The sequence below is a fragment of the Cnephaeus nilssonii genome, assembly GCF_951640355.1.
Source record: "Cnephaeus nilssonii genome assembly, chromosome: Y".
NCBI lineage: Eukaryota > Metazoa > Chordata > Mammalia > Chiroptera > Vespertilionidae > Cnephaeus > Cnephaeus nilssonii.
The window spans coordinates 6206522-6225238 of NC_137096.1; positions in this window are offsets into that span (position 1 = coordinate 6206522).

Genomic DNA, 18717 nt, shown 5'->3' on the forward strand with positions numbered 1-18717 from the left:
CTATAAAGAACTCTCCAAAAATTCATCTGGAATAAAAAAGGACCCCAAATAGCCACAGCAATCCTGAGAAAGAAGAACAAAGTAGGTGGGATCTCAATACCAGATTTCAAGCTATATAACAAAGCCACTGTTCTCAAAACAGCCTGGTAGTGGCACAAGAACAGACATACAGATAAATGGAATAGAATAGAGAATCCAGATATCAACCCAAACCACTATGTTCAATTAATATTTGACAAAGGAGGCATGAACACACAATGGAGTCAAGACAGTCTCTTCAATAAATGGTGTTGGGAAAATTGGACAGATACATGAAAAAAAATGAAACTAGATCACCAACTTACACCATACACAAAAATAAACTCAAAATGGATACAGGACTTAAACATAAGATGGGAAATCATAAAAATACCAGAGGAATCCACAGGCAGCAAAATCTCAGACATATGCCAAAAGAACTTCTTCACTGACACTGCCCCTAGGGCAATGGAAGCTAAAGAGAAAATTAACAAATGGGACTACATCAAAATAAAAAGCGTTTTTACAGCAAAAGAAACTATCAACAAAACAATAAGAAATCCGACTGTATCGGAGAACATATTTGCAAATGTTATCACTGGTAAAGGTTTAATCTCCAACATCTACAGGCAGCTTATACAACTTAATAAAAGGAAGATAAATGATCCAATAAAAATATTGGCCACGAACCTAAATAGAAGCTTTTCAAAAGAAGACAGAAGGAAAGCCAAGAGACACATGAAAACATGCTCAAAGTTACTAATTATCCGAGACATGTAAATCTAAACGACAATGCGGTACCATCTCACCCCGGCCAGAATGGCTATCATCAACAAATCAACAGAGGACAAGTGTTGGCGAGAATGCGGAGAAAAAGGAACACTTGTGTACTGCCGGTGGGAATGTAGACTGGTGCAGCCACTGTGGAGAACAGTATGGAGTTTCCTCAAAAAACTGAAAATGGAACTCCCATTTGACCCAGTAATCCCACTCCTAGGAATATATCCTAAGAAACTGGAAACACCAATAAGAAAGTATATATGCACCCCTATGTTCATAGCAGCACAATTTATAATAGCTAAGATTTGGAAACAGCCTAGGTGCCCTTCAGCAGATGACTGGGTCAGAAAACTATGGTACACCTACACAATGGAATACTATGCTGCCATAAAAATGAAGGAATTCTTACCATTTGCAGCAACCTGAATGAAACAAGAGAACATTATGCTAAGTGAAATAAGCCAGTCAATGAAAGAAAAATACCATATGATCACACTCATTTATGGATAATAAAGAAAATTATAAAATGTTGAACAAAAAGATAGATACAGAGACAGTAAAGCATCAAACAGAATGTCAAATTACAGCGGGAAGGTTAGGGAGATAAACAATCAACTGAAGGACTTGTATCCATGCATATAATCATAACCAATGGACACAAAACTCTGTGGGGTGAGGGCATGTATGGAAATGGGGTGGGAGGGGCAATGGTAAAATATGTACACATATACCTAATAAAAAAATGAAAAAAAGAAAAACAAATTAAAGAGATGGTTCTTTGAAAAGATAAACAAGATTGATGAACCTCTTGCCAGGCTCACCAAAGAGCAAAGAGAGAGGACCCAAATAAACAAAAGAGGTAAAGTAACAACTGACCCTCAGGGAAATACAAAGGATTATTAACAAAAATACTATGAACAACCCGATTCCAAAAAACTGGACGATCTATATGAAATGTACATAGTCCTAAAAATATACAATTTTCCTAAACTCAACCAGCAAGAATCAGAAAACCTGAATAGACTGATAACTACTGCTGAAATTGAAGCAGTAATTAAAACAAAACAAACAAACAAACAACACAAAACCTCCCAGCAAACAAAAACCCTGTTCCGGATGGTTTTATAGGGGAGTTTTACCAAATCAAGCTGTCAGGGTATGAGAGAAATTAAGATAAAATAAGCCAATCTGTATGATTTAGCAAAATTTTGGAGAAAATAATAAAACCATTGGTTTCACCAATTAGGAAGAAAAAAAAATTGATTGATGGAAAGTGAAATTTTTTGGTAGAGAAACCAGGTTTAAATAATTGTATAATGTAGACACTTGACTGTATATATTTATCCAAAGACAGAAAACACTAAGATTAACTTTAATGTAAACTAAGAAATGTAGATGATGATCATGTATCAGTGAATATTCATTAACTGTGAAAAATCTACTTCTTTGTTAAGAAATATTGATAAAGGAGTATTCTGTTCATATGTGAGTCTATGGAAAGTGGGGAAATTCTATGTTTTATAAAGTTAATATTGTTCTATAAAATGATGTGTATTATCAATGTGGTGTCCATCAAGACAAAAGTGAGAGGGGGAAGAATGAGAGTGAGTGAGGGAGAGGGAGGGCAAGTGTGCGTGTATGTCTGAGTGAGGGAAAGGGCTCAGGTATGTGTGTGTGTGTGTGTGTGTGTGTGTGTGTGTGTGTGTGTGTGTGTGTGTGTGTGGTGGGGGAGGGAACATTCAGATTATAAGAAAGTCTCAGGGGTGACATTTCAGGCTCTCCTGACCAAAGAGCCCTTGCTACTGCAACAGCCGCTCCCTGGGCTTGCAGACTGTGCCATCTTGAAGGGTTTACAAGGTCCTCCTTGTGAGGAGGCTGTGGGGGAATAGTAACAGCTAGGCACCAAACCTCACAACCACCTGAATTCATTGCTGCCCAGTCCAAACCTTTTGGCACTCCATCCTTGACCACTGACAAGTGCATGTAATCCAACGATATAACCCAGATGTCATGCATGCCCACCACAGACACTGCCCAGACCACTCACCTAAGTGAACATCAGTGGAGCCCTGTACCCTCTACAGCTGATACCTGTGGGACCCTGCACAACCCCAACAAGAGTCGCTGCTATTGCCACAGCCATTCCTTGAGTTCAGCTCCAGCTTGGAGACCACAGAATCTTGAAGGATTTACAGGTCCTCCTTGTGAGGAAGATGAGGAGAGCAGCAGCAGCTAGGAACCAACCTCCCCATTACCCAGACACAGAACAGCCTGTGCCCAAACACACAAGCATCCTGCCACTGAAAAATCAGAAAGCCTGAGTAGGCCAATAATAAACTAATGAAATTGAAGAAGTAATTTAAAAACTCCCAGCAAACAGAAATCCTGAACTGGATATATTTATAGGAGTATCTGACCAAACATTCAAAGAAAAACCAATACCTATGCTTCTCAAACTGTTCCAAATAAATTGAAAAGGACAGATCACTTACTGGGGCTTTCTACAAAGGCAGAATTATCCTAATTCCAAAAACAGATAAATACACTATAAAGAAAGAATATTATAGGCCAATATCCCTGATGAACACAGACGCTAAAATACTCAACAAAATATTTGCAAATTGGATCCAGCAACATAGTAAAAAGATCATACACCATGAACAAGTGGGATTTATTCTCAGGCTGTAAGGCTGGTACAATATTCACAAATCAATAATGTGAATATAAACAAAATGAAAGATAAAAATCACATGATTATATCAAAAGATGCATGAAAAGCATTTGACAAAATCCAAAACCTGTTTTTGATAAAAACTCCCAGAACTGGGAAGAGAGGTATCATAACTCAATATAAAAAGGCCATATGTTACAAACCTACTAAAACATAATACTGAATGGGCAAAATAGAAAAAAGTTTCCCTTAAGAACAGGAAGAAGACAAGGATGTCTGCTTTCACCACTCTTTTTTTAAATCTGTATAGTTGCAACTATTACATATGTCCCTATTTCCCCATTGACCTCTACCAACTTGCCCTGTCCCCCAACCCAGGCCTTCACCATCCTATTGTTTGTGTCCATGGGTTATGCATATATGCATGCAAGTTTATTGGTTGATCTCTTCCCACCCACTGACCCTCTCCTGCCTTCCCTCTGAGGTTTGATGCTTCTGTGTCTTTGGATATATTTTTGTTCATCAATTTATGTTGTTCATTATATTCCATAGATGAGTGAGATCATTGTATTTCTCTGACTGTATTTCTCATCCACTGCTGATGCAAATGGAAAGATGCCCTTCTTTTTTATAACGGCCGTGAGTTTGACATCCTAATTGTACCAGTTGTTTTTCTTCTATTTATTCTTGTTTTGTTTTTAATTTTTTTATTGTTTAAAGTCTTACATATGTTTTCTTTTTCCCCATTGACCACTACCTGACCACTCCCAAACCCCAGCTCAAACCCTCATCCCCCCACTGTCTGTGTCCATTTGTTAGGCTTATAGTATACTAGAGGCCCAGTGCACGAAATTTGTGCATGGGTGGGGGGTGTCCCTCAGCCCAGCCTGCACCCTCTCCAATCTGGGACCCCTCAAGGGATGTCCGACTGTCCGGGAAGTTGGACAGCCCTCTCACAATCCAGGACTGCTGGCTCCCAACTGCTCACTTGCCTGCCTTCCTGATTTCCCCTAACCACTCCTCTGCCAGCCTGATTGATGCCTAACTGCTCCCCTGCCAGCTTGTTTGCCCCTAACTGCCCTCCCCTGCAGGCCTTGTCACCCCTAACTGCCCTCCACTTCAGGCCTGGTCCCCCCAACTGCTCTCCCCTGCAGGCCTGGGTCCCTCCCAACTTCCCTTCCCTTCAGGCCTGGTTGCCCCCAACTTCCCTCCTCTGCTGGCTTAGTCACCCCTAACTGCCCTCCCCTGCAGGCTTGATTGCCCCCAACTGCCCTCCCTTGCCAGCCTGGTCCCTCCCAACTGCCCTTCCCTGTTAGCCTGATCGCCCACAACTGCCCTCCCTTGCAGGCCTGGTCACCCCTAACTGTCCTCCCGTGCAGGCCTGGCCCTCCCCAACTGCTCTCCCCTGCAGGCCTGGGTCCCTCCCAACTTCCCTTCCCTTCAGGCCTGGTTGCCCCCAACTTCCCTCCTCTGCTGGCTTAGTCACCCCTTACTGCCCTCCCCTGCAGGCTTGATTGCCCCCAACTGCCCTCCCTTGCTGGCCTGGTCCCTCCCAACTGCCCTTCCCTGTTAGCCTGATCGCCCACAACTGCCCTCCCTTGCAGGCCTGGTCCCTCCCAACTGCCCACCCCTGCTGGCCATCTTGTGGTGGCCATCTTGTGTCCACATGGGGGCAGGATCTTTGTCCACATGGGGGCAGCCATCTTGTGTGTTGGAGTGATGGTCAATCTGCATATTATTCTTTTATTAGATAGGATAGAGGCCTGGTGCACGGGTGGGGGCCAGCTGGTTTGCCCTGAAGGGTGTCCCGGATCAGGGTGGGGGTTCCCTTGGGGCATGGGGCAGCCTGGGCGAGGGGCCTGTGGTGGTTTGCAGGACGGCCATGCCCCCGGCGACCCAAGCAGAGGCCCTGGTATCTGGGGTTTATTTATCTTCTACAATTGAAACTTTGTAGCCTGGAGCGGAGCCAAGCCTTCCGCTTGCTTGGCGGCAGCCATTTCTGTTGGGGTTTATGTATCTTCTATAATTGAAACTTTGTAGCCTTAAGCAGAGACCTGGGCTGGCCAGGGTGTGAGGAAAGCTTGGCTTCCTCTATTGCCAGGGGCAACCCTAGCCTCCTGCTCTTTCCAGCTCTGTGGCTGCTGCCATTTCTGTTTGGATTTATGTATCTTCTATCATTGAAACTTTGTAGCCTTGAGTGGAGGCCTAGGCTGGCAAGGGCAGGCGGAAAGCTTGGCTTCCTCCATTGCCAGGGAAACCCAAGCCTCCCTCCTGCTCTCTATGGCTGTAGCCATCTTTGTTGGGTTTATTTGCATATTATCTCCTGATTGCTGGTGGGCATGTCTTGTGGGCGTGGCTTGTGGATATAGCGGAGTGATGGTTAATTTGTATATTACTCTTTTATTAGATAGGATAAGGTCTTTGGTTGATCCCCTACACCCCCTCCTCCTGCCATCTCTGCAACTTCCCTCTGAGGTTTTACAGCCTGTTAAACACTTCTATGTCTCTGGATCTATTTTTGTTCATCAGTTTATGTTGTCCATTATATTCCACAAATGAGTGACATCATGTGATATTCGTCTTTCTCCTACTGGCTTATTTAGCTTAGCAAAATGCTCTCCAGGCCCATCCATGCTGTTGAGAATGGTAAGAGTTCTTTCTTTTTATAGCAGCATAGTATTCTATTATGTAGATGTACCACATTTTTCTAATCCACTCATCTGCTAATGGGCACTTACTAGTAGGCTGTTTGTAAATCTTAGCTGAACCGCATCCAACATGGCCAGGGGTGAACCTGAGGAGGAGTGTTGAAGGAAAGAGATTATAGTTCTGGCCAGGTGGATCACTGCACCTGGATGACAAAACAGTGACACAGCCTGTAAGCTGAGTCTTTATTTTACAGTCAGATCACACAAAGCAAAACAAGGGAGTGGTGATTGATGAACCTCTAGCCAGGCTCACCAAGAAGCAGAGAGGGCCCAAATAAACCAAATCAGAAATGAAAGAGGTAAAGTAACAACTGATCCCACAGAAATACAAACGAGTATGAAAAAATACTATAAACAACTCTATTCCAACAAAATGGACAACCTATGTTACAGAAGAATGGAGAAGAACCAAGCAATACTTAGAGAGATGGAGTTACATTTATTATTATTATTTTTCTCGCCCAGAGAAAAATGTCTCTAGAATTCTGGGCAAAGTCATACAGGAAGTTTCCTGTATTTGTACCTTTTTACCCCCTTGATCTCCCAAATATGGGGTTTTCCAGCCCCATTGGCAAATTCTTAAAAAGTTCCTATGTACTGGGGTTTTGAGACCTCAACCAAAGGCATGGCATGGTGCCAGCACTGATAACGTCATCTGGGGAAGGTTTAATGGCCTCTGTGAAATGGGAGTAGTCTTATTTTCCTTATTATTTAAACAAGCAAACATTTACAGAAGCCAAAATAGCAGGGTTAAACATTTTAACAGCAGTTTTTATATAAGATGGATGCTTCACCTAGATGAAATGGACAGATTCTTAGAAAAATACAAGCTCACAAATACTCAATCAAGAAGAATAAAAAAACCTGAATAGTCCAATAGCTACCGAAGAAATTGAAGCAGAGATCAAATATTTTCCAGCAAACAAAAGCCCTGGTCCAGTCGGCTTTACAGGAAAGTTCTACCAAGCATTCAAAGAAGAACTAAAACCTATCCTCCTCAGACTATTCAAAAAAAATTTAAGAGGAAGGGACACTTCTAAGCTCTTTCTATGAAGCCAGCATCACCCTAATTACAAAATCAGATAAAGATACCACAATGAAAGAGAATTACAGGCCAATATTCCTCATGAACATAAATGCCAAAATTCTCAACAAATTCTAGCAAATCAGATCCAGCAGTACATCAGAAAGATCATACACCATGACCAAGTGGGATTTATTCTGGGGTGTCAAGGGTGGCACAATATCTGCAAATCAATAAATGTGATACATCACATAAACATACTGAGAGACAAAAATCACATAGTCATATCAATCGATGCAGAAAAAGCATTGGACAAAATCCAACACTCTTTCTTGACAAAAACTCTCAGCAAAGTGGGAATAGAGAGATCATACCTCAAAATAATAAAAGCCTTATATGACAAACCTAAAGACAACATCATACTCAATGGGCAAAAACTAATACCATTTCCCCTAAGAACAGGAACAAAACAGGGATGCCCACTCTCACCACTCCTGTTCGATATGGTACTAGAAGTGCTAACAATAGTAATCAGACAAGAAGAAAAAATAAAAGGCATCCAAGTTGGAAAAGAAGAAGTAAAACTCTCCTTGTTCAGAGATGACATGATACTATACGTAGAAAACCCCAAAGACTCCATCAAAAAACAACTAGGCCTAATAAATGAATTTGGCAATGTAGCAGGATACAAAGTTAACACCCAGAAACCTATGACCTTTTTATACACCAATAATGACCTCACAGAAAGAGAAACAAACAAACAAAAAAACCAATCCCATTTATCATTGCACCAAAAAATTAAGATACCTAGGAAGAAACTTAACTAATGATGTAAAAGAATTGTACTCAGAAAACTTCAGGACATTGAAAAAAGAGATAGAGGAAGACATAAACAAATGGAAGAACATACCATGTTTATGGATTGGTAGAATCAATATCATTAAAATGCCCATACTACCCAAAGCAACCTACAGATTCAATGCAATCCCCATTAAAATACCAATGGCATATTTCAAAGATCTAGAACAAACTCTCCAAAAATTCATCTGGAATAAAAAAGACCCCAAATAGCCACAGCAATCCTGAGAAAGAAGAACAAAGTAGGTGGGATCCCAATACCAGACATCAAGCTATATTATAAAGCCACTGTTCTCAAAACTGCATGGTACTGGCACAAGAACAGACACATAGGCCAATGGAACAGAACAGAGAACCCAGAAATTGACCCAAGCCATTATGCTCAATTAATATTTGACAAAGGAGGCAAGAGCATACAATGGAGTCAAAGCAGTCTCTTTAGTAAATGATGCTGAGAAATTAGGACAGACATGCAAAAAAAAATGAAACTAGATCACCAACTTACACCATACACAAAAACAAACTCAAAATGGCTAAAGGACTTGAATGTAAGACAGAAAACCATAAAAATATTACAATACTCCATAGGCAGCAAAATTGCAGACATATAGTGCAGCAATATCTTTACAGACACAGCTCCTAGGGCAATGGAAACTAAGGAGAAAATAAACAAATGGGACTTCATCAAAATTAAAAGCTTCTGCCCAGCAAAAGAAACCACCAACATAACAACAAGAAATACCCCAGAAATTGGCTGACACCATTGTGGTCAATTCATTTGTGACAATGAAGGCAAGAGCATACAATCGAGTAAAGACAGTCTGAACAAATAATTCTAGGGGAAATGGACAGACACATGCAAAAAGATGAAAGTAGGCTACCAACTCACACCATACATAAGAATAAACTCAAAATGGATAAAGGACTTAAAAGTAAGGCATGAAACTATAAAAACACTAGAAGAAAACAAAAGGAGTAAAATATCAGACATGTCACATAGCATAATTTATTCCTATACATCTCTTAGGGCAAGGAATCTAAGGAAAAAATAAACAAGTGGTCCTACATCAAAATCAAAACCTTCTGCACAGAAAAAAAGCAAGCAAAAAAAACCACCATCACAATGAAAAGGGAACCCACTATATGGGAGAACATGTTTGCCAATGATACATTTTATAAGGTGTTAATATCCAAAATATATAAAGTACTTATACAACTCAACAAAAGGAAGACAAACAATCCAATTTAAAAAATGGGCAAAAGACCTGAATAGACATATTTCCAAAGGGGAGATACAAATGTCCAAGAGACATATGAAAAACATGCTCAAAGACACTAATCATTAGAGAAATGCAAATTAAAATCACAATTAAATATCACCTTACACCTGTCGAAATTGTTACAATCAATAAATCATCAAACAATAAATGCTGGAGAAAAGGGAACCTGTTTAACTGCAGGTGGGCAATGCATACTGGTGCAGCCATTATGAAAAACAATGTTGGGGAGCACAAGAGACTTAGTTGGAAAGCTTGTAAGGAGGACATTCTGATAAAGGAAGTGTGTGGAAGGCCACTTGCCCTGTTTATCAGAATTCCAATTTAGGGGAGACATAGGGGAGTATTGAAAGCAGTGCCCCTAATTATTCCTTAACCTTTCCAAACAAGTTTGTGCATGTGCAGACCCCCAAGCATTTACTGGAATGCTTATGCTTAATCCCTGAATGCCCTTGCCTAGAGCAGTGGTTGCCAACTGCTTGTCCACGGACCACTGGTGTCTATGAGGTTTAAAAGGTTGGCGATCACTGGTTTAAGGAAACATTTGGAGCAGTGGTCACCAACCAGTGTTCCACAGACCACTGTGAGGTCCAAGAGGTTTGTAAGCGCTGGCCTAGAGGACAATGTAAACATGTATCCTCCCAAGATTACTCACCCTACTGATTGTATCTAAAGATAAACTTTAACTCAAACTGCTGCTACAATAAAAGACTAAACAGGCAGGCAATCAAGGCTGCTTAGACTCTTGATCCCAGCAACCCCTTAGCCCTCTCTTTCACAGTGAAACTGTGTCAGAGTAATCTGAACATCCATCATTCAGGGGCTGTTGGTCAGCCCTGGCAAGGTGGTGCCCTGTGAGAGGTGCCCTGTCAAAACAGTTTCCTCAAAAAATTAAAAATGGAACTTCCATGTGACCCAGTGATCTTGCTATTGGCATGCTAAAAATGCAAAAACTTCAATCAGAAAGATTATATGCAGTAGATGAATGGATAAAAAAGCTGTGGGACATTTATACAAAGGAATACTATCTATATACTATATATAAAACCCTAATATGCAAATAGACCAAACAGCGGAACAACCAAACAACCAAACAACTGGTCACTATGACATGTGCTGACCACCAGGGAGTGCATGTGGAACATGGCAGGCATCGGCCATGGCAGGATGGTGGAGCAGGTGAGTGGGGGCACCCGACCAATGTACAGCGTTGGTCACTGTCATCGGGGCAAGCATCTGGTGGTTACTGAAAATTTTTTGCTCCTGCGCACCACGGTCCCACCCAGTACTCATACCTGCTGTCAACTCTGGCCCTGTTCACACCTGCTGCTGGTGCTGGAGCCACCACTTACACCTGCTACCGGTGCCCGGCACTGGCCCCGATTGCTCAGTGCCATCAGTGGGTGCGAGCGGCGGCTGCTGCCCTCAACCATCCTTCAGGGCTTCTCCACCTCCCCCTGCTCCTGGGGCAGCAACCGCTGCTCTCACCCACTGACAGCACTGGCCCCAATCACTCTGAGCCATAAGTGGGTGTGAGCAGGGCCAGTGCGTAGGAGTGGCAGTGGTGGGAGTGGGGCTGCCAGCAGACAGGGGACCAGGGGCTGTAGTGGTGGTGGGGGGGCAGGGAAGGGTGTGGAGGGTAGTCCAAGACCTGCCCCTGTACCCACCACAGCCTCACAGCCCAGTTCCTTTCAAGGTGCATGAATTTGTGCCCTGGGTCCCTAGTGCAGCTATGAAAAAGGGATCTCTTAACCTTGGTACAGAATGGATGGACCTGAAAAATAGTATGGTAAGTGAAATAAGGCAAACTGTTGCATGACCTGTGAAGTTACTGATACAATCCCTCCTGGCTGGCTCACAAAAAGCTTTCATCACTGCCAGGGATCTGCAATATCAGGTTCTTACCTCTCAAATGAAGGATTTCAACATAAGAGGTAGAAAGTTGCAGCAAGTGTCAAAGTTTTACTTAAAAGCAATAGTACATGCTTCTTTGCCTCTGTATTTATTTTTGTTCATCAGTTTAAACCACCAATATAATCTATACTACTAATAAAGGAATATGCAAAATTTCTGGGACACCATCACAGTAACAGTAACGACCAAACAGCAGGGGGTGAGGGCATGTGCCAGGGGGTAGGGGGAGCCAGGGAGAAGTCAATGGAAAAAGGAGACATATGTACTACTATTTGTAATACTTGAACCAATCAAATAAATGTTTTTGTAGAGCAAAAATATATATAAAAATAAATAAAAGCTATCTAAACTCAGATAGAAAGCTTGAGTGACTTTCATGTGCTCTGAATAGGTCTAGTTCCTGGCTTTTTATCTTATTTTTGCTCCTTGCACATTCTGCCTTAATATTTTTGTACTATTAGTTCTTAGCTGGTAGGCCTCCCAGAATTTTGTTTGTCAGCTTAACTGATGGACTTCCTGGAATTCCGTTTGTCTGCTAAACTGGTGGGTTGGTAAGATTTGCCCTTTTGGCGCTATGAGTTATTTTAAATGTATTTCTGTTTCTTTGTGTTGTTTTTTTTCTAATTGTGATGATTGTTTCTAGTTTCCTAGCCCTTTGTTTTATACAAGCATGATCTGTACATCTGGTTCCTGCCCTATTCATATTTATCCTACTACATAGTCCAACAAGATCAAGATAAGTATTTGAGGTAAACAACTAAAGTCACAATAACCCACTGAGTCTTACCTGTTTCTTGGGAGGCTGTCTCAATCACAATCCCACCTTGACTTCCAAAATCTGGTTTACCTGTGAATATGAGACAAGATAAATGTTAGGAGAATTATTGACAAGTGGGAAAGGAAAACTGAGACATATCCTCTATAATAAAAGCCTAACATGCAAATTATTCTACTAGGAGTTTGATCATTCACTATGACGTGCACTGACCACCAGGAGGCGGCGTGAAACATGGTGGGAGTTGGTGATGTGGTGCTGGCAGCAGGTGGCAGTGGAGGCACTGCTGGCCCCAATGGGCCCCAATAAGAGAAGGACCACAGTGGAATAGTGCAGCAGGTGAGTGGGTGTCACCAGGTCAAGGTGGGTGCAAGCAGTGGCCTGATAATTCCACCAATCACCCCACAGACAGCAACCTGCAGCAGCAGGGGACAGAACTGCCACCTGGCTCCAAGGCACTGAGGGAGCTGGGCGAGGGGCCTGGCCCCAACCGATTGCTCCACAGAAGGCAACCAGTGGCTGACAGGGCCTGATTGCCCTATCGAAATCAGGCCCCAGCCCCTGGGCTGGGCTGGGGAACTGGGGTGGTGGTGGTGGTGACAAACCTCCTGTGGCACCTGGGCAGGGGGTTGAGACCTCTCATTGGCTACCTGGGAGTTGGTGTGACAGGGACGGAGGTGAGGTGAGAATGCAGGTTATCCTCTGAGCTCACTCTCATTCCCCTTGCTACCCTTTCCTGGGACTCCAGGGCTCACACATTAGGGAAGCCCCCACATTCAAGTGCCAGAAGCCCTGCAAGGAGCCTGCCCGGCACTGGCTTGGCCTCTTCTGGGTGAGCCAAGCCACTGGGACTGCAGGAGCCAGTTGAGCTTCCTGTGGGTTTGCACAGGAGCCGGTCTGTGAGGCCAGCCAGGAGAGAGCGTGCTACCCACCTAGCTTCCATGTGGTGCCGTTGGATGGCTCAGAGGCCCATGCTGCACCCCACCCTGCAAGCATCTGGCTGTGCTCACCACATTTCCACGTAGGAACTCGGACACCATGACAGGTAGAGGGGGTGGGTGTGGGAGTTCGGGGCCCCAGGTGCTTTTCAGGGCCCAGAGGTCAGCTGGGGCCTGCCCTTACATGCCAGACGCTTACGCTTCGACCACTTGCACTTTGATTGTAGGCCTAGGGTCCACACCTGTGCATGAATTTCATGCACCAGGCCTCTAGTGGTTACATAATGGGGCCAATTTGAGCAGTATACAGTATAGCCAGCAAGTATATCGCAAGGTCTTTTCTTGTCTAATCAAGGACTCTTGAGAGCAAAAGGTTTATACTTCTCATCCATAATCAGAAAGTAAATAGCTTAAATGATCATGGTCATTGTGATAGATAACAGAGACCCAGTTAATGCCACTTGTGCCAGCCAAATACAAGGACAGATGAAGTCAGAAAAATAAACCAACCAAACAAACAAAAAACAATTAGAGCCAAATAAATCCAAGATAGAGCTAAAGCTGACCAGAAAATGATCCTGGTCCTTTTATGGACTCTTTATAGTACATTAATGTATTGAAGGACACACCTGGAAAGCTGCTGAATATTTTTTGAAACCCTCCTGTGAGACCTCCCTGAAGATTTTTGCCTACGGAAAACAAATTAAATGACTCAATACAAACAATGCCACCATGAAACTCTCTTTGAACATGCCCACACTTTTCTTACTCCTTTTTTTCTCAGGTGTGTATTTTTATTTATTCTTTCTAAGAGTCACAAGACTTGCAACAGGGGGAGTTTCTGTCAGCAGCAGCCCATCTCAGACTAACACAACAAACCTGTCTCCAAAACCCCTGAGTTCTCTAATTTTTCAGTGAGCTAAAGCAGCTTTGCCTTGGCTTATTTCTGTCACTATGACTGTTACTTCTCAGTGTGTCAAAGCAGTCAAGCATGACTCATTTATTTTCTATGACATTTCTAGAGAGCTAAGACAGTACTGCCTATACTCTCTTTTGTTGCTTTTTCTTATCTTAAGCCATTCCTTTAATTACTGTCCCCCATTTTAATAAGTATACTCTCAGAATCACCTGGACTCATATCGTGAAAGCTTTCCTTAAACAAAGGCGAGAACCCACATATTCCAGACCATGCCAAGACAGACCTATCTCAGGCTGAGTCTCTTTCTGGTGATAAGTATGTGCCCATTGAAAAATTTCTAGATCAGCATGCTACATAGTAGAAGAATGCTAGAGATTTAATTGTGTTTCCTCTAATTTATATGTTGAAGCCCAAATCACCAATATAATCTATACTAATAATAGAGGAATATGTAAATAGTCCAGGATGCTGTCACAGTAACACTAACGACAGAACAGCAGGCTGCCTGGGGTGACCAGGTCAGCAGGAGGGTTAGTGAAGACCAAATGACTGAACAGCAGGCTGTGTGGGGTGACCAGGCCAGTGCGGGGAGGGAAGTTAGGGGTGACCAGGCTGGCAGAGGGAGGCAGTTGAGGTAACCAGGCCAGCAGGAGGGGCAGTTGGGAGCGAGCAGGCTGGCACAGGGGGGCAGTAAGGGGCAACCAGACTGATGGGGGGCAGTTAGAAATGACCAGGCTGGCAGAGGGAGGCAGTTGGGGTAACCAGGCCAGCAGGAGGGACAGTTGGGAGTGACCAGGCTGGCATGGGGGGCAGTAAGGGGCAACCAGGCAGATGGGGGCAATTGGGAGTGACCAGGCTGGTGGGGGGGCAATTGGAGGTGACCAGGCCAGCAGGGGGTGCAATAAGGGGCGACCAGGCTGGCAGGGGTCAGTTAGGGGCGACTAGGCTGGCAGAGGGAGGCAGTAAGGGGTTACCAGGCTGGCAGGGGGGCAGTTAGGGGTGATCAGGCAGGAAGGCAGGTGAGCAGTTAGGAGCCAGCAGTCCCGGATTGTGAGAGGGATGTCTGACTGCCGGTTTAGGCCTGGTCCTGGGACATCTTCTGAGGGGTCCTGGATTAGAGAGGGTGCAGTATGGGCTAAGGGGCCCCCCACCCCCCATACATGAATTCCATGCACTGGGCCTCTAGTTGTATATAAATATAGAGTTTTTGCCCAGTTAGTGTGGTTCTTGTCAACCTGTGCAGGAGGTATCCAATCAATGATTGTTTTATCGTTGATGTTTCTATCTCTCTTCCTTTCCCTTACTCTCTGAAATCAATTTAAAAAACACATTTTTTAAAAAATAGGCACTTAAGTTCATTAAGATTTAATGAGGTCTCAGGAATGGATTTCTAATCTGAAAAAATTAGTAATCTGGCCCTCTCTTGGGGTACATAATCACAAAAAATAGGTCATAAAGAGCTATCAAAAGAAGAGGTCTTACAATAAAATCCAACTCATAGGCACTTTGATCCTGACTTCTCAGTTTCAAAAACTGTGAGAAATAAATTTCTGCTTTTTTTACTACCTACTCTGTGATATTTTGTTCTGACAACCCAAAGCTACTAAGACAAAGACCATAGGTTCTATATCTGGGCTTTCTCCTGAAAGAACTGAAGTCAAATTTTGAATAGAGAAAGTAGAACTTCAGAACAATGTCGTTGAATACTGAAATACTGTAGATTCACTCTGCAATTTCTTTACCATCAATAAAATTAATAACCAATAATTTAAATTATTCTCTATCTGGATATTGGCATGGTATAGTAATTTTTTGTGTGTTTCTTTGGGCATTTGATATGAAGAAAAAAGTCCTCTCTGTTTTTCTTTAATTCTTTGTTGCCATGTAGCAAATCAAAGATTGCTGAAGTTTCTTCCCAATTAGCCCCATTATATAAGTTCACAAACACACACATACACACACACAATTTCCTTAGTATTAGTGTTAAAGATGTTGTGGGTGGAAATTAGTCTCTTCCATGAGAATCATGAGAAAAGCATTTCAGACACATACATAAAAGATGGATGTAAGGCAAAATTTATTTTTAATGCAAAATCAATAGAATTCCTCTTCAGGTTTCTCAATGTCCCATCTCCCTCCATCACATCATGGAAAAAGTCCACCCATGTCTTCAGCAAGGACAAAACAAAAGCTAATGTCACAGTTTCTGCTTTACATTAAAGCTAAGTTCTTCTGGAGCCCTCATAGTCTGCTGTAAGCTACTGTAGCTACTAGACCCATGTGGTTGCATGTTCCTAGGAGGGAGTGAAGGTGAGCAAATGAATCATGGAGTGAGAGAGTGTAAGCTCTTTGTTTCCCTAAAGTTTTAAATAGGAGCTTTTTCAAAATAACCAATTAACTCCTCAAACTTTCATGAGCTTACTGTGAGTCCACCCACTTACTAGCCAATGATCTTTTTCCTAGGTCATACTGACAGGTTTATGGACTTCATTTATGCATGTCCTTATTTCCTCCTACACCCTTTGCAATCTGGCACTGGAGGAAGAAGGGAACACTGTTAATCCTTGACAGGGAAAGGCTGGGATCCCCTAGAATATATGTGAAGCTGTAGTTTCCTGGTAAAGCAAATGGGCTCATTCTCCCCAGTTTCATTTAACTCAACAATGTTTGCTTTTCTTTGCTTTCTTTTTTTAATAGCTGCCCACCTATGGTAACATTTCCCTCCTGAAGACCTTGGACCTTGTAATATTACAAGGATAAGTGGATAAAGGTCTCATCTTCTGTAATTACTTCTTGCTCTTAGAAGGTATAGTCCTGTTTATCACCATGTCCAGAAGTTCTTCCTGTCTGGTAAAGAAATAAAGGAGTAAGAGGTGAGGAGGAGTTTTCATTCAGGAAAGAGGTATTTTGCAAAGTCCATGTCACTCTGCTTTCCCTGTGAGGTGGCATATATACTAGTAATGTCTAGAGGATGGCAGTGCTGGACAAGCTGGCATTCTTGTTGTACTCTAGAGGTAAAAATTTTTATAAGAATGTTAAAGCTCATAGTAAAAAAATGAGAATAGTTATAGCAACTAAAGACCTGGTGAGAGTTAAGAACCAGGTGATAGAGGAGAAACTAACTTTACAGTGTCCCAGATTAGATAGGAGGAATGACTTCCTTGGAGGAAGGTTTGTCACACCTGCCTAGAACCCTTCAGTTCACCATATTTAACTCAAATTAGGCTAAAGGAAATATTATAAGATTTATCCCCCAGAACTGTGAGCCTTTTCTGTTTGAACTAGTTAGACAGAAAAGGTAAAACAGTTTTAAGCAAAGCCAATAGACCAATCCATACCACTGACTCAACCTTACAATAAGTCAATCTAGCTAAATAGTTGAGTCTCATTTCAGAATACAGCAATGCAGATGGGCTTTTAAAATGAGACCTATACTGTGCAAACAAGTAATAAAATAAACAAAATTATAGGCATACATACCATGAAAATAGAAGAAATAACACAAAAAAAGGTTAATGAATACAGCAAATCACAAACAAGTTTTTGAATCTGCAAAGCCATCATTGAGGCTTTTCATTCCAGCAAAGTTTTTGCTGGAATGAAATTAAGTGGTGACAATCTTATAGATTTTCTTTGACTGCAGTTTGAACATTTTTAGTGATATCTTCAGGTGCTGAAATAAATTCTGTATGACAGACACAGACATAACTTTAGAAAAAAAATTAGTTCCCAATAATTTTTAATCCAGAGATGGAAGGAAAAACAAAACATTAGCTTCAGGGTTGGACTGTGTGACTTAGCAGCTACCATGTTTGCCACATGGCTTGCAGCTCCCTTGGGGGCCGCCATCTTGAAACAGCAAAGGCCAACCCCACCCTTTGAATTAGTCTATCATTCAAGACTGTGCTTGAGTGAGGGACAGGTCACATGCATCAGGGGTAATAATTCTCAAGCAGACCACCTGCTCAGTGTGCGCATGTTTTCCAGACGATGTGTGCGCACCATTCTACATAACAGTAAAGATGTTTGCCTTGCTGCCTGGCTCCTGAATATGTTTTCTGTTTTACCAGGACCCCTGACTTGGGGGGCTTGCCTTATTTCTAACAATTGGGGGAGCGTGTCGCCATAGGGAAAATGACCCCTCTCCTGAGGAGGTGCATCCTGCTGCCAAGTTGTGGTGGCCTTGGTGAGGATGGACAGCCATTACCCCAGGGCTGACTATGAGCTCAGGATCAAGAGTCAGCCAGCAATGCAGGAAGGTAGCCCAAGCAAGACCCATGGCAATCAGATAACCTCATGCATGAGCCAAGGTAAGAAATGCACTGAGTACTACTTTGGTGATTGGTGTCCTTGGAGGTCAGGCACATGTGACTGGGATGTGTCTTAAACATAAAGTGAGTGCAGAATTCTGATCTGTGGTTCCATTCTCCTGTGAGGGAAGTGGCCAGAGAGGGACAAAGCAGATCTCGGGGAGGATGAGAAACCTCCAACATGGGGGTTTGAGTACATAATCACAAGGGACCTGTTGAGGATGGGAAACAGAAATTCTAGGCCTAGGGAATACATTCCCCCAAAATAGTTCATTGGGAGAATGCTGAGGTTCTGGGGAGGCAAGTTCCCAAACCAGGGACCAAGATATTGCTCCTAGTGTAAACTTTTAGTGTTTTGTGTGCCTGTATGAGAGTATGTGTTGATGTTTTATGGTGGTTTTTTTTTTTGTTTAATTTGTTTACTTAGCTAATGAAGTTTCTGTCTGTATGTCTGTGATGCAATTTTGGCTAACTTTTGGGGACTTTAATTTGCTCTTCCCTGATTTATGATTTTGCTGTGCTGGG